This window comes from Ranitomeya variabilis, chromosome 6, assembly GCF_051348905.1.
Source record: "Ranitomeya variabilis isolate aRanVar5 chromosome 6, aRanVar5.hap1, whole genome shotgun sequence".
NCBI lineage: Eukaryota > Metazoa > Chordata > Amphibia > Anura > Dendrobatidae > Ranitomeya > Ranitomeya variabilis.
Window position 1 is genome coordinate 327,206,377 of NC_135237.1, and position 11,380 is coordinate 327,217,756.

Consider the following 11,380-nt stretch of genomic DNA (forward strand, 5'->3'; position numbering starts at 1 on the left):
GATCGTTGCCCACCTGGTAGACTGTTTGTTCCTGATGATTGGACCAGTAGAGTCATCTCTGAGGTTCATTCTTCTGCGTTGGCAGGTCATCCTGGAATCTTTGGTACCAGGGATTTGGTGGCAAGGTCCTTCTGGTGGCCTTCCCTGTCACGAGATGTGCGAGGCTTTGTGCAGTCTTGTGACGTTTGTGCTCGGGCCAAGCCTTGTTGTTCTCGGGCTAGTGGATTGTTGTTGCCCTTGCCTATCCCGAAGAGGCCTTGGACGCACATCTCGATGGATTTTATTTCGGATCTGCCTGTTTCTCAGAAGATGTCTGTCATCTGGGTGGTGTGTGACCGTTTCTCTAAGATGGTCCATCTGGTTCCCTTGCCTAAGTTGCCTTCTTCTTCCGAGTTGGTTCCTCTGTTTTTTCAAAATGTTGTTCGTTTGCATGGTATTCCTGAGAATATCGTTTCTGACAGAGGGACCCAATTCGTGTCTAGATTTTGGCGGGCATTCTGTGCTAGGATGGGCATAGATTTGTCTTTTTCGTCTGCTTTCCATCCTCAGACTAATGGCCAGACCGAGCGGACTAATCAGACCTTGGAGACATATTTGAGGTGTTTTGTGTCTGCGGATCAGGATGATTGGGTTGCTTTTTTGCCTTTGGCGGAGTTCGCCCTCAATAATCGGGCCAGCTCTGCCACCTTGGTGTCCCCGTTTTTCTGTAATTTGGGGTTTCATCCTCGATTTTCCTCCGGTCAAGTGGAATCTTCGGATTGTCCTGGAGTGGATGCTGTGGTGGAGAGGTTGCATCAGATTTGGGGGCAGGTGGTGGACAATTTGAAGTTGTCCCAGGAGAAGACTCAGCTTTTTGCCAACCGCCGTCGTCGTGTTGGTCCTCGGCTTTGTGTTGGGGACTTGGTGTGGTTGTCTTCTCGTTTTGTCCCTATGAGGGTTTCTTCTCCTAAGTTTAAGCCTCGGTTCATCGGCCCGTACAAGATATTGGAGATTCTTAACCCTGTGTCCTTCCGTTTGGACCTCCCTGCATCCTTTTCGATTCATAATGTTTTTCATCGGTCATTGTTGCGCAGGTATGAGGTACCGGTTGTGCCTTCCGTTGAGCCTCCTGCTCCGGTGTTGGTTGAGGGTGAGTTGGAGTACGTTGTGGAAAAGATCTTAGACTCTCGTGTTTCCAGACGGAGACTCCAGTATCTGGTCAAGTGGAAGGGATACGGTCAGGAGGATAATTCTTGGGTCACTGCCTCTGATGTTCATGCCTCCGATCTTGTCCGTGCCTTTCATAGGGCTCATCCTGATCGCCCTGGTGGTTCTGGTGAGGGTTCGGTGCCCCCTCCTTGAGGGGGGGGTACTGTTGTGAAATTGGATTCTGGGCTCCCCCGGTGGCCACTTGTGGAATTGAACTTGTGTGCATCATCCCCTCTGTTCACCTGCTCCTATCAGGATGTGGGAGTCGCTATATAACCTTGCTCCTCTGTCAGTTTCTTGCCGGTCAACAATGTAATCAGAAGCCTTCTGTGCTTGTTCCTGCTACTAGACAACTCCCAGCTAAGTTGGACTTTTGTCCTTTTGTGTTTTTGCATTTTGTTCCTGTTCACAGCTGCTGTTTCGTTACTGTGTCTGGAAAGCTCTTGTGATCGGAAATTGCCACTCTGGTGTTATGAGTTAATGCTAGAGTCTTAAAGGAATTTCTGGATGGTGTTTTGATAGGGTTTTCTGCTGACCATGAAAGTGTCCTTTCTGTCTTCCTGCTATCTAGAAAGCGGACCTCGATTTTGCTAAACCTATTTTCATACTACGTTTGTCATTTCATCTCAAATCACTGCCAATATATGTGGGGGCCTCTGTCTGCCTTTTGGGAAAATTTCTCTAGAGGTGAGCCAGGACTGTCTTTTCCTCTGCTAGGATTAGGTAGTTCTCCGGCTGGCGCTGGGCATCTAGGGTTAAAAAACGTAGGCATGCTACCCGGCCACTTCTAGTTGTGCGGCAGGTTTAGTTCATGGTCAGTATAGTTTCCATCTTCCAAGAGCTAGTTCTCATATATGCTGGGCTATGTTCTCTCGCCATTGAGAATCATGACACATATCTGAGGAAACAGTATGGGGGATGGGTGCAGACAGTATGGGGAGCGAACGGGGGAATGTATGTGGACACAGTATGAGTAGCGATGTGAAAAATGTATGTGGACAGAGTTCGGGGAGTGAGGGTGATGGGATGTGTGCAGACACAGTATGGGGAGTCAGGTGAGCAGGCAGTGTAGAAAGTGAGGGGGTAAATATATGAGGAGACCATATGGTGAACAGAGGGATGTGAGAGGAGAATGTATGAGGAGGGAGGGGAATAGTGTGGCGAGACAGTATGCGGGCACAAAATAGAAACTGAGTAGTGGGGGCGTAGCATGGAGGGACAGTGTAAGGGCACAGCCAGGAGGGGACAGTATACCAAGGAGGGGGAGTGTGATGAGAGTACAGTATAAATACTGAGCCTTATAGGGGGACACAGTATGAGAGGACAGTGTGAAGAGGGGGCCGGTATGGAATGGAGAGGTCAGTGTGAAGAGCATGTACCATAAGAGGGACAGTGTGGGGGTCATATTTTGTGCAGACAATATAGTGAGGGGCAATGTTTTATTCAGGAGCATTATAATGACACTTATATCTTTAAGGGCATCGTGTGGAGATTTTCTGCAAAAGAGCAGAGAAGATGGAAGTCTGCAGAGACGGCTGTGGATGAGAAAACTCATCATGGGGTCTGGACAAGATGAAGAAAAGGAGAACGACTCCAGAGACTACATCTATAAGGTACCTGGATGTAAATGTTATTTGTGATACTAACTCATGTTTTTATTTATGTTAGGAGCATTAAAGGGGATGTCCTGGTTTGTAATGAGCCTGCAGTCATTCTTTGTGGCTGCAGACTTCTGAATTCTCACAATGCGCACTGCACGCTGTCAGGAATCTGTTGTGCTGGCGATTTACATACATGTGGTCACGTGCTGACTAGACATGTGTGGCCTCACTCTATAAAAAATGAACTGAGCGAGGCCGGGCACGTCTAGTCGGAGTGTGGTGAAGTATACAAATCACTGTCCACCGGGCAGGGAGAATCCTAAAAGTGTGCAATGCATTAGTTGTGAGAATTCAGAAGCCTGCGATGTCAGGATTCTGCTCTGCAGGTTCCAGTAGTCGTCACATGGACACTTCACTCATATGTGATTTTCATACTTATGGTCCTGTGACAACGAGCTTCTCTTCTGCTTCTCTCAGTTTTTCACTGAATATTGAGAGCGTTAGGGAGAGCGGCTCTTGGGTACATGACTAAGTCTGCAAATCGCATAAGTCCTTGGGAAGGGGGGGCGCCAAAATGAATTCTTGCCCCGGGTGCCAGAAACCCTAGATACACCTCTGTATCAATCTATAATTTTTATATAACAGGAAGCTGCAATATTAGAAGAGGTGCTTCCAAAAGAAGACCGAAGGGGTGGAGAGATAAGAGTGGGCTCGCAATTGGTAAGTTTCTTGCATGCATCGCAGAACCACATCCTCACACTACGCATGAAAAAACAGATAATTACAGACATAACACTGCACACAACACATACAAAGTGATCATTATAGACATCACACAGCACACAACACATAAGCCTACATCCAAGCACATAATTTTTAATATTTTTTTTTCTTATAGTCTTCTGATTCTGGTGCTCGATCCAGTGGTCCTCAAAGCGGCTCCCATGGTCGTCGGCGTGAGAGTCAGGGCGGTCGTCATCGGGTAAGCACTTTTTTTTAAACTTTATGTTGTTTTGAGTCTAATCTCTTTGTTTTTTGTCTTTTTTAACAGGCTTCACAGCGTGCTCCTGACTCGGACGGTGAGGAGGTGGGGCTAAATATCGAGCTTCTCATCGATCTGATCCGAAAGAGGGAGCCGCTGTGCAACATGGGTGACCACCGCCACGCCGATACAGTTGTGACCCGTCGGCTCTGGGAGCAAGTATGCCAACAACTTGTGGAGAACTCTTGAGGACCTCGATGTTTGGGCCCAGAATCAAGCACGTAAGTATACACAGTTCAGTTATGTAGCTGGATAATAATAATAATAATTTTTATTTATATAGCGCCAATATATTCCGCAGCGCTTTACAACTTAAATGCTGGATGTAAAGTGTTGTACACTAACCAATTTGTGCTTTCACTTTTCAGGCGAGAGAATTGCAAGCGGTGGCGGTCGATCAGGGATCGCTTCAAGAAGGATTTCAACAAAGATGCGGGCCCCGAGTGGATCTGGAGGACGCAGGAGCAGATGTAAATATGCCCAAGCCCTGTCGTTCCTCCGGTCAACGATGGTGAGCCGAAGGTAAATATTACCCACTCCATTTAATTAAAAATGTTTACATGTCTAACACTTTTTTCTGGGTTTCAGCCAGGGCCAAGCAATATCAATATATTATACATTTTTTTCTATTTGTTCTACAGCATCGTCGGCAGCACTCGGGAGCCTGCAGTGTTGAACCCTTCTGGGGCGATCCCTCAGGAGTCCGCCGCTGAGGGGCACTTCGACAGTCCTGGCACATCTGCACCTTCCCAGCCTTCCCTCACATCTGATCCCTCGGTCCCATCCACCAGTGCTGGAGCATCCTGGAAGCCTGCGTTGCATGAATCTGCCGGTGAGGATATAGCTTTTCCTTTACCCCACCCCCTCTGATGCTGACACCTGTAGAACACCTGTGGGTTCTGGGAGGCAGCACCAGAGGGGTCAGGAAAAGAGCTATGCACCCGAGTTCTTGCATCTGAATGCAGCCTTCCAGAACTGTCTCAAATTGTTGTCTGAGCAAATGACCGCAGGATTTAATTTGCTCAGCAACAGTATTTTTGAGTTGCACACACGCCTGGATAGGATTCATTCAGATGCAAGTAAATCTCCAAACCACACATTTTTCCTGTTGGTACTCGAGCGCATGGATAAGCTATCTCCTGATTAGCAGATGCAAGTAATGCAATCGTGCCAGTCTGCTCTAGCGCTTATTACCTCCCAAGCCACTCCACCTGCCCCCCCCTCCAGCCACTGTCCCTCCCAGCCACTACCAACATCCTGCCCTGTGCCAGCATCCTGCCTCGTACCAGTTCCCACCAACATCATCCGTGCCTCCACTCCCTGCCCACTACCACCAGTCTCCTTCACCCATCATGCCCCAAACACAACCCTCTTCTCCAGCCACCACCTCTTTTGCCTCCCAATCCATTCACTCCACCCCTCCAACCATCCAAATTCCCTATACTACTCCCGGTTTTATGTCCACCCGGTCTTTCTCCACCCCTTCACCTGTTTTACCTACTGATCCTTCACCACCACCATCACATTCCTCTCTCCACACTCCCAATGTTGAAGTGTCCCAATCTGACAGCCCCTCCAGCATTATCTCCACCCCACACTATTTAAACTTATAATATTGTTTTTGTTTAATAATTTGTTAATAAAACAGTTTATTGGTTATAAATCTTGTCTTTCATTTATTTATAAGGTAAAATATGATGGGTAAAACCAGGTTAAATACTGTGGGTAAAGGTTAAATACTTTAGGTAAAACCCAAACAGGTACACAACTTGGGTAAAATAAGGTAAAAAACTTTTGGTTACAAGGTCCAAGACAAATTTTTCAAACTCTCTCATCCTGCCAGTCTACTCTTCCTACAGGTGAAATAAAGTATTCTGCAAATTTGTCCCTCATTCTGGAAACGGACACAGAACTTCTATACGAAATGTTCCGATAATCAGCCAAGGTGGTTTCTTCAGAGTGTTCTTCAATGGAAATATGTTCCTTGCATATCACAAAATTGTGCAGGACTACACAAGCTTTCACCACCTCGTCAACAGTGTCAGTCTTCAAGTTGATAGCGGTCAATAGAACTCACCATTCGGCCGTCAGAATCCCAAAAGCGCACTCCACCATTCTCCGTGCTCATGTGAGGCGGTAATTAAAAATTCTTTTAGTTTGCGTCAATCCACTACTGGAGTAGGGTTTCAGCAGGTGCTCCGATAGTTGGAAGGCTTCATCCCCAACACAAACAAATGGCATTGGTGGCCCAGAGGTGAGGCAGTGGTCTTGGGGGGGGAATTGGAAGGTGTTTCCATAGAGATGACGCCCCATTGCAGACAATTTGAAAACTTGGGAATCATTGGAGCGGCCATACGCCCCTATATCCACCGCTATAAATTTGTATTCCGCGTTGGCGATGGCCATCAGCACAATGGAGAAATATTTTTTATAGTTAAAATATTCCGATCCAGATCCGGCCGGTTTCATGATGCGAATATGTTTCCCGTCCACTGCACTCAAGCAGTTGGGAAACTGACAAACTTGGTGGAGTTTTTCGGCTATTTCCAACCAACCATAAATTCGCTGTGCAAAGAGTCCCAAAATGCACGGCAGGTGTGCTTTACAATTCCCGATATGGTGGAAATTCCAAGCCGAAATTGAAAATGTAGTGACAAAATGGATTCTCCAGTTGCAAGGAATCTGTGAATAAAAGCAAGGCAAAAATTATTACAAAATACCATCAATAACATTACAGTTATAGGTCAGCTTTAACTGTAGGAAATACAATAAAAAAAAATCATAAAAACTACCAGCAACAACATTAAAGTTGTAAGTGTGCTTTAACAGGAGGAGAAACAATAAAAATGGCTTACCGAAGAGTGACCATAAGATGCTCCGCCGGTGAAATGGAGAATCGGCAATACATGTCACTCCTTCGGATGAGATGTCCAATTCGGTCCACCAATAGATTGAAGTTCTCAGCTTTCATCCGCACATAGCTGAAAAACTTCTCTCGGTCTCCTCGTAGCTCCATGTATAAAGTTGAAAAGACTCCCCACGTCATTCTCTGTGTTGTGATGGGATGGATCCATAATTGCCGTCGCCGCTGACTCATGATGCACTGCTGTCTCTCTCGCTCCTTCTCCAGAACAAATCGCTCTCAAACCATTTGCCTCCACAGTAAAATCCACGTTGATCTTCAGAATATTCGCAATAACGCCTTCCATCTTGATCTCCAATCACTTGCTCCTCTACAACCTGTCACAGATGGGCTGAAGGAACACTGTATATATAGGTTTTCAGTAGCCAATCACATTTGAAAGCCTCCCGGGGGCATTTTTAAAAACCGGATCCGTCAAAAAACGGATAACAAAATGGAAGAAACTGATGCAAAGCTGATGAAACGGATCCATTTTTTCACCGGTTCCGTTAGTCGGATCCGGTGGAAAACCGGATCAGTTTCATCAGTTTTTCACATTTTACGCCGGTTCCGTCACGACGCCGAAATCGGAATCCAACCTGGCAATGGCTCTCACAAATCTCGTAACCCATGGGTGCTCTGCTAGAGTGTAGTCTAGAAATGCGCTAAGGGCCAAGATCTGAACCTTTAATGTGCTGAGTGTCAAACCCATATTGAATCCTGTCTGGAGGAACTCCATTATCTTCGGACATGATGACTCCTTACTGGATTCTCCAATAAATGAGCAGAACTTTTTCCAGACTTTGGAATAGATGGCTGAGGTTACCGGTTTCCTGCTTGCTTGCATAGTTGTTATTACTTTCTATGAAGGCCCCTCGGAGGTTAGGATCTGCCTCTCAGGATCCAGGCTGCTAGTTGTAGAAAGCAGGTGTCCTGATGTAGAAGGGGACCCTGAGACAGCAGGTAATATCTGTCCGGTAGACCCTCTAGGGCCATGTGGCATAACAGGAACCAATTTCTCTTGGCCCAAAGGAGGGGAGCCAGCAATATCACTGTTTTCTTGTTGTTGTTGAATCTTCCTTAGGACTCTTGATATAAGCAGGAATGGGGGGAATGCATGGAGAAGATCCACTTCCTAATTTTGGGATAAGGCATATACCCCTTCTGGGTTGTCCCCTGGGTTTATGGAAAAGAATCTCGCTACCTTTGCATTCTTCCGCATTGCGAACAGGTCTGTGCTTGGAACCCCCCCATCTCTGGGTTAGCTGGAGAAAAACATCCTGATTCAGTTCCCACTTGGAGGCCCAAAGTCTTTTCCTGCTGAGAAAGTCTGCCACTGTGTTCTCAGAGCCCTTGAGATGTCCTCTCTAACCATTGGAATATTTGCCCTGCCAGGAGCTAGCACTTCGTACCTCCCTGATGACGCAGGAAGGACACCGCTGTCATATTGTCTGAAAGATCTTGATATTACTGTTTGTACCAGGACATCGTTGCAGAGTCTACCATACTGCTTTTAACTCCCTGTAGTTGGATGACCTTCCTTGGTCTTCCAAGGCCCATGTACTCTGAAGGTATCGACGTTCCACTTCTGCTCCCCAGCCTGCCTGGCTTCGGTGGTAATACTGTTGAAAGGGAACAAATCCCATGGCACTCCTTGCTGAAGTCTTCTCCGAGACATCCACCATGACAGGGAATCCTTCTGTATAGCCCTGATGGATACTGGATGTCATTAGGCCTAACATACTCATGGCGTATCTGATGGTGATTATCCTCTACCTCTGGAAGTTCCGGATTCTGTTATCGACTTCCATCTGGCGAGCAGGAAAGATATCCTGCAATGTGAATCGAGGAGTCCTAGAAACACCTTCTGAGTATCTGGTCTTAAATCGGACTTTTCCCAGTTGATACGCCAACCTAGAGCCTTAGAGTATCGATTGTCTGGGCAAGCTGCTGCTTGAGGAGGATGGATGAGTCTGCTACCAGCAGGATGTTGTCCAGATAGTGAATTAAGATAATTCTTTTCTTCCTCAGGAATGCTGCCACCTTCGTCATTACCTTTGTAAGGATACGAGGAAAGGCGAAACGGTAAACGCCTGAACTGGAAGTGATGGACTAACCGCTGATGTTCTAACGCAAACCTCAGGAACTGCTGGCGGTTGGGGTGGATGGGCACATGATAATAGGCGTCCCTTAAGCCTAGTGTACACATAGCTGACTATTTCCCTATTAGGGGGATACATGATCTTACTGTCTCCATTTTGACCCTTCTGTATCTGACCCATTTATTGGTTTTAAGTTCACAATGGTGCAGTATTTGCCTGAAGGCTTTCTTATGGAAAAAAGGGTAAAATAGTGACCCTGACCTAATTCTGTAAGAGGCACTGGACTGATTTCCCCTGATCTTTGGAGATCTCTGATATACCCCCAGATACTTTTTAACGCAGAAAGGGATTGAGGTTTGAGGATTCTAAACTGTTGAGGGGAGGATGGGAAAACTATCTGGTAACCTTCCCTTATGGTCCACAGAATCCATCGGTTGTTTGTGATGGTCTGCCACTGAGTCAGGAAACCCTGCAGTCCCCCCCACCTTTTTGGCATCAGGGTCTTCCCAATGGGCTAGAAGAAAACTGGGGGGATTTACATCTACCTCCTTTGGGGTAATTCCACCTTCCAGTCTTCCCTTTCCCCTTGTAAGCCCATTCATGGAATTGATATGGGACAAGTGCCTTACGAAAGGAATGGTATCTCCTTGTTTTTCCTCCGGGAACCCTTTTTTTTATTGTCAGAGGCCCTCTCTAACGTGCGTGCCAGAAAATGGAATTGAACAAAATTTGCTTTTTGAATGGCTATCCCCTGACCATGTTTTGAGCCAGATGGTCCGTTGTGCGGAGTTAGATAGTACAATGCTCCTCGCTGCGAATCTTACAGATTCAGCTGAGGCATCCGCCATAAACTGTCACCATCTTTAAAGGGAATCTGTCACCTACTTTTTCGTACACAAGCTGTGGCCACCGCCTTTAGGGGCTTACCTACAGCATTCTGTAATGCTGTAAATAAGCCCCCGATGTAACCTGAAAGATAAGAAAATCAAGTTAGATTATACTCACCTGGGGGAGGCGGTCCGGTGCGGTCCGATGGGCGTTGCGGTCCGGGGCCTCCCATCTTCATGCAATAACGTCCTCTTCCTTGTTTCCTGTCACGGCTCCTGCGCAGGCGTACTTTATCTTTTACTTTTATTGAGGGCAGAGCAAAGTACTGCAGTGCGCAGGCGCCGGGAAAGGTCCAAGAAGCACACTGCTGTACATTATAAAAAAGAAGGGCACCATCAAATAAATTAATTTTAAATATAGAAGGGATCCACCTGCAGTATGTCTAAACATAGAACAGTACCAACCAAAGACAAGAAGACATACAAAAAAGCAGGGATCACCTTAATCAATGTAACAAATTTTATTAGTACACAAACCCACAACAAGTATAAAAACATTTAAAATACAAAAAAAAGGAGTTACAACATGTGTAGCCAACGCATACAGGAGCAACGGTTATCCTAATAACACCAAGAGGTCATACATGAAATGTTCAATACAATATGTGGTGAGAAACTCTGTGACGTAATCAAAATAAGTACTTTTGGAATGAAAATTCTCCCCAAAGAGTAGGATGGTATACCTGGCTGATTCAAAATTATGGAGATTGGCACCAAATGCAATATTAAAAAAACATACACATATGGAACAATTGGGGATATATATAAAAATATTCAGACTTATACAGTATATAACAAGATGGATATCCAATACAGAGTTTCATAAACCATATGGCAAGTAGATTATATTTCTAGAAATACATTACCAATCGGGTACCAACACCAAATCAGGCCAGCTCACAAAACCTCATGCATTATCTACAATCAAAGTGGTGCAGGACTAAACCGGCTCCTGCAAGCCCGACGCGTATCGTCACTATTGTGACTTCATCAGGGGCAAGTGAGAGTAGTGGGTTCCTTGAATCTTAACCATATTTATACAACAATTATTAAGTCTCAACAGCTGTTGACCTTACCGCATGGAGTACACGTGCATTCACCACAGCGTCGCCGGATAACCGGAAATGAATCTATGACACATTCTGACACTAGTGCGCATATATTGACGTTATGGTGACCCAGGGCACCAGAGCCTGGTCTGTGCAAACAGGTTTAGTATTTATCCTTAGAAAAAGGGGTGTATTACGCCTGCGTGGTTTATCACATCATGATCAGAAGGTCCTTCATGTTAAAATGCCCAATCTCTGTATAAAGTTTGGACACACCTTCTCATTTAAAGATTTTTCTGTATTTTCATGACTATGAAAATTGTATGTTCACACTGAAGGCATCAAAACTATGAATTAACACGTGGAATTATTTACTTAACAAAAAAGTGTGAAACAACTGAAATTATGTCTAATATTCTAGGTTCTTCAAACTTGCCACCTTTTGCTTTGATGACTGCTTTGCACACTCTTGGCATTCTCTTGATGAGCTTCAATAGGTAGTCACCGGGAATGGTCTTCCAACAATCATGAAAGAGTTCCCAGAGATGCTTAGCACTTGGCTCTTTTGCCTTCATTCTGCAGTCCAACTCATCTCGATTGAGTTCAGGT

General features: G+C 45.6%; 1 long non-coding RNA gene across 1 annotated transcript; it reads left to right on the forward strand.

The window, feature by feature from the left end:
- Positions 1-3,703: 3,703 nt before the first annotated feature.
- Positions 3,704-5,470, forward strand: LOC143781143 (uncharacterized). Its single transcript, XR_013216587.1, has 3 exons — positions 3,704-4,052; positions 4,200-4,353; positions 4,473-5,470. It is a non-coding gene; the product is annotated as an uncharacterized LOC143781143 (long non-coding RNA).
- The last annotated feature ends 5,910 nt before the right edge of the window (positions 5,471-11,380 follow it).